The sequence below is a fragment of the Salvelinus fontinalis genome, chromosome 4, assembly GCF_029448725.1.
Source record: "Salvelinus fontinalis isolate EN_2023a chromosome 4, ASM2944872v1, whole genome shotgun sequence".
Classification (NCBI taxonomy): Eukaryota; Metazoa; Chordata; class Actinopteri; order Salmoniformes; family Salmonidae; genus Salvelinus; species Salvelinus fontinalis.
In genome coordinates, this window is record NC_074668.1 from 27108371 (window position 1) to 27114370 (window position 6000).

Here is a 6000-nt window from a genome sequence, read left to right on the forward strand (position 1 = left end):
CAAGCAGACACCGGATGACCACGGGGGGGTGTGGCAGGAGCAGATGTGACACATGTTTGGCAAATAAAAATATTCTCGCTCTTATTCATAATAATATCATCATGTAGACTAGACAACCAGCCTGCACAGCCTACCCACACTGTGTCTGCGAGCTGTTGGCTAGAGCGCAGGTGCCAAGACCAGAGTAGGCACATTTGCTTTTAACACAATAGTTTAACTGACAAACTAGTTGAAAGTGCGATGGAAACCAATTGAACTTTATATTTTTATTCGGTACATGAAAACTTATGCTCAGAAGTACATTTTGTGTGCACTACGTCATCATGCGCAGATTTTTATCCACAACAAGTCCATTTGGTGGAAACATACCACTGGTGGGAAAATATGCATATTTTCTTTATGCGGATTCTAGAATATTTGCATGAAAATCTGTCATCTATTGGATGGAAACCTAGCTACTGTCACATAAAACATCTCCTCATCAAAGAGTGAAACCTAAATAGTGCAAAATACAGTGCCTTCGGAAAGTATTCAGACCCCTTGACCTTTTCCACATTTTGTTACGTTACAGCCTTATTCTAAAATTGACTAAATAACAACAATTCCTCAGCAATCTACACACAATACCCCATAATGACAAAGCGAAAACAGATTTTTAGATCTGTTTGCACTCTAAAAAAAATGGATTTACATAAATATTCAGACCCTTTGCTATGAGACTCGAAATTGAGCTCGGTGCATCATGTTTCCATTGATCATCCTTGAGATGTTTCTACAACTTGATTGGAGTCCACCTGTGGTAAATTCCATTGATTGGACAGGATTTGGAAAGGCACACACCTGTCTATAGTTGACAGTGCATGTCAGAGCAAAAACCAAGCCATGAGGTCGAAGGAATTTTCCAAAGAGCTCCGAGACAGGATTGTGTCAAGGCACAGATCTGGGGAAGGGTACCAAAAAATGTCTGCAGCGTTGAAGGTCCCAAAGAACACAGTGGCCTCCATCATTCTTAGAAGGAAGAAGTTTGGAACCACCAATGCTCTTCCTAAAGCTTGCCACCCGACCAAACTGAGCAATCGGCGGAGAAGGGCCTTGGTCAGGGAGGTGACCACTCCTCAGTAAAAGGCACACCACAGTAAAATGCACATGACTGCCCGGAGTTTGCGAAAAGGCATCTACAGACTCTCAGACCATGAGAAACAATATTCTCTGGTTTGATGAAACCACGATTGAACTCTTTGGCCTGAATACCAAGTGTCAATTCTGGAGAAATCCTTGCACCATCCCTACGGTGAAGCATGGTGGTGACAGCATCATGCTGTGGGGATGTTTTTCAGCAGCAGGGACTGGGAGACTAGTCAGGATCGAGGCAAAGATGAACGGAGCAAAGTACAGAGAGATCCTTGATGAAAACCTGCTCCAGAGAGCTCAGGACCTCCGACTGGGGCAAAAGTTCACTTACCAGCAGGACAACGGCACTAAGCACACAGCCAAGATAATGCAGGAGTGGCTTCGGGACTGGACTTGAACCCGACCAAACATCTCTTGAGAGACCTGAAAATAGCTGTGCCACAACGCTCCCCATCCAACCTGACAGAGCTTGAGAGGATCTACAGAGAAGATTGGGAGAAACACCCCAAATACAGGTGTGCCAAGCTTGTAGCGTCATACTCAAGAAGACTCGATGCTGTAATCGCTGCCGAAGGTGCTTCAACAAAGTACTGAGTAAAGGGTCTGAATACTTATGTAAATGTTATATTTCCGAGTTTTATTTTTTAATAAATGTGCAAACATTTATAAACCTGTCTTTGCTTTGTCATTATGGGGTATTGTGTGTAGATTGATGAGGGAAAAAAAACAATATAATACATTTAGGAATAAGACTGTAACATTACAAAATGTGGAAAAATCAAGGGGTCTGAATACTTTCCGAATACACTGTATATATCAACAAAGCTGGCGAGATTGATAGACCTTTCATAGACCTTAAGGCATGGTATAGACCTTGTTCTGAAATATTCATGGATTTTCAGATGAACTCAAAAAAATCATAAAAAAGGTTCCCTGAAACTTGAGCGACTCTGGAGTGAATGAACTCAATGACAGTGACCCAAAAACTCCCCTTAATTCCCATCCTGCTCCCAGCAAAATATTTTATTCAAAACTAGTGTGGCAGCTGTCATATAGAGTCATTTAGGTAGTAGGTACTGGAACAAATTTGTGGAACAAATGGAACAAGGACATTGCTTCACACAGTAGCTATAAAGTACATGACTGAGAGGAGAGAAAATAGCATACACAACAAACTAAAGAAAAAGAGCGAGAGAGAAAATAGGCTTTTCTCCTGTAGCATGCTGACATTCTGGCAGTCAGACACACAAGACCGACCGCTAGCCCCATCCTGTCTAAGCGACAGCGTCTGATCTCCTTACAGCCATGGCAACAGGGGTTACACTCTGAGGTATGAGCAGAGCAAACCTTAAGAGGAAGCCACCCGCCCTGCATATCAGCACACAGTTTTGCTAGCGAGCATCCTGTCCCTGTCGCTGTCCCTGAGCTGGCTTCAATGTCTGTCACCAAAGATGGGGTCAAATGTTCACATGTGATGTCTGTTCATCAAAGAAAAACAGAGAGCAGCAGATGACTCCTTCACATATGCTGCCCAAAGGCTCCCACTGCCAACTACAGAATGACGGCCTGTGGGGGGGTGAAGGGTGAACACACACACACACACGGATATTTTTTATCCCACCTGGTAATTAAGGCGAATGCTTTGATTAAACAAAGGAAAAATATCTAAAGTTGCAAAACAATTGATTAGCGACGAGGTTGAAAGAGCACTACAAGAAGATATGCAGCATGTCCTAAAGCAGTAGTAACTGTTTTTGATGTGTGCAGCACAGCAAGGAAAAGTTTTGCAAATGTATGTTGGTATTACCAGTACCAATAAAAAGCATGAGCTGGCGCACACCCAGAGAAGATTATTTAGTGTAGAGGTGATGACTAACGGCGAATAAACTGTAAGCTATGAAAATAAAGGGAGTCTGTAACGGCTTTCCTCCTCCTCTTCATCAGAAGAGGAGGAGCAGGGATTGAACCAAAATGCAGCTGAGTTTGTGTTTTTCTTTAATAAATCATGTCTACAAACTCAACTATACACTAACAAAACAAATAAACGGTGTAGACAGACCTAGACGACGAACTTACATAAAACATGAAGAACGCACGAAGAGAAAATAGGCTACACAAATGAACGATGAACAAAACCGAAACAGTCCCGCGTGGTGTACAGACACAGACACAGAAGACAATCACCCACAACGAACACTGTGAAAACACCTACCTAAATATGACTCTTAATTAGAGGAACGCCAAACACCTGCCTCTAATTAAGAGCCATACCAGGCAACCCATAAACCAACATAGAAACAGAAAACATAGAATGCCCACCCAACCTCACGTCCTGACCAACTAACACATATAACAAACTAACAGAAATAGGTCAGGAACGTGACAGAGTCACACACTCTCTCTATATATAAACTCCCAGTAATTTATTGGGTAAAACACCAACGTTTCAGCATCACTGTGCCTTCTTCAGGGTTATTACGAGTACCGCCACACACTTGAGAAGTACTTGAATTCCCTTAATGTCTATGTCACCTCTTCTGTTAGGGTGAATAAAGGTACTGTGGGCATCTTGCTGTACTAATGCAGTGGTAGGTGAGCCATAACGCTGGGAGGCCAAAACATGCATAGACAGGCAGACTGATACACACTCATTGTCACATACGTAGAAATGGGGTGTAAATGCACCCTTGTTCCCCTTGCACCCCTCTCTCTCCTACCAACCTCGTCCAAGCCTCAGCTATAAATAAGACTACCAGTAAACACATCAATTACTGAGTAATCCAATTGATTTGGTGTGACCTGAAATATCAAGTTCCTCCCACAAACATACATATCCTCTGGGCCGACGGCTGCACGAGATACAGGTATTAACGGTGCCACTTCTACAAGCATGAGATTTGAAACACACAAGAGATGTCGTGTCGACATGACTGACAGTCAGTAATTGTTGTTTACTTTCTGTCAGTGAACACAGCAGGAGGACTAGATCCTTTCATTCATGTAGCAAAGGGAAAACATGATTGTAAACATAAACATGGCATCAAAGCAATAACTACTGTAGCTTACATGATGCAGCCCTTCCCTTCCCCCTTTGAGTTAAAGTGGATCTTACCCACCATACAGACCTATACCAAAATCACAGTATATTTGAGTCACCATCTTCCATTTTAACACAGTATATTCATTAGGGTCAATGCCAAGAGTACACTCCTACGAACTATATATATATATATATATATATATATATATATATATATATATATATATATATATATATATATATATATATATATATATATCCAGTACTGTGACATCAACCAGAGTCTTGTGTGGGAAGGTGCTGCATATTAAATATTTTTTTTTGCATATTCTCACAATGTACAAAAATCATTCCTATCATGCTGTTGAAAGCCTCATTGTTTAGCATCAGACCTTTAGGGAATGATGAGAGAATTGTGTTTTTTTGCCAGGGCTCAGCAAAAGAAAAACAGGGATGAATGAGTACATTTGCTTGAATGTAATAAAAAAAAAAAAAAAAATCACCATTCTTCATTTAAGATAACCAAAAAGTACTATTAGTATCATCAGCGGGGAACAATGAATTGAATGAGACGGTCCGTTAGCCTGTATACTACTATTGTTCATCCTCTGCTTCCATCTCATATTCATTCCAGGTGAGTGTCCTGCTGTTCTGTTATCTGTTCTAGTCTAGCAGGCATTCCGCCTCACCTCCACTCTATCTCCCCAGGCCAGCGGGGGAGACAGCCGCTTTGTGGAGGTCAGATAAGATCCCAAAGAGTTTTTCCTTTATAAGATCAGACACATCATTACAGTACATACAATAATTATAATTTCAGTTTTTTTCTCCTGCTTTTCTCTTTTATGTCTGGTATCGTGCTGCGAGTTTCTTTGTTAGTCTAATGATTATGAAAAGTCTAATTGTCCACCCGCACAAGATATTGTTGAGTCATAAGCTTTACCCTCACACACAAGTCAGGTAATGAAGCACATTTCAGTGCACATTCAGATGTAACAAACCATGTAGCTGTTTTCTCCCACTGAAAATATAACAAAACATTACAATAATAATTTGTCATATTTCTAATCCAGATTTCTCACTAATTTTGATCATACATACAGTATCTACTGTACATTCACAACTCACTGAAACCATATTTAAACAATCTGGTCACTAATGGGGATGGGACAGAATTGGGAAGAGAACCGAGTGGTTCTGACTAGAGGGAGGACAGCTACGACTGACTAGAGGGAGTACAGCTACGAGTTACTTTTTAATAGCAGGTTAGGATAATTAACGTGGCAGGTTAGGAGACTTCGGTGAAGGTTAGAAAAATGGTTAGGGTTTGCTAACATGCTCTCCTAACCTGCTACGAAAAGTAACTTCCTGTCTTAGCTGTAGTTCCTCTAGTCACAAACGATCACAGCGTATCCACTTTATGTAGACCCGCCCACTTGACCAAGTACCTGATTGAACTTGACTGTTTTTCTACTTCCAGCCCACTGACAAACAAGCAAACCCATTGTTAAAACCCTTTAGTCTTGTACTCGTATACAGGTTGAAAATGCCAGATTTGGGCACTTACAAGCACCTAAATTGGAACCCAGTGGCTGTACAGTAACATGCTACAAATTACGTCAGAGCTCAACCTCTGTGGTTTACAGCGCTGTATGGGTGTATGGGGTATGGGTTTGACAACACCAGTTGTCCTGTAACTCCTGTAACTCAAACCCTTGTCATTTTTTTGTTTTATGTTGCACCTAACCAATATTTTCCAGGAATATTCTTATCATGTTACTGACTGTATCCGGAGTATTTTGATATTTCGTTATCAACAAATGCAGCGAAAT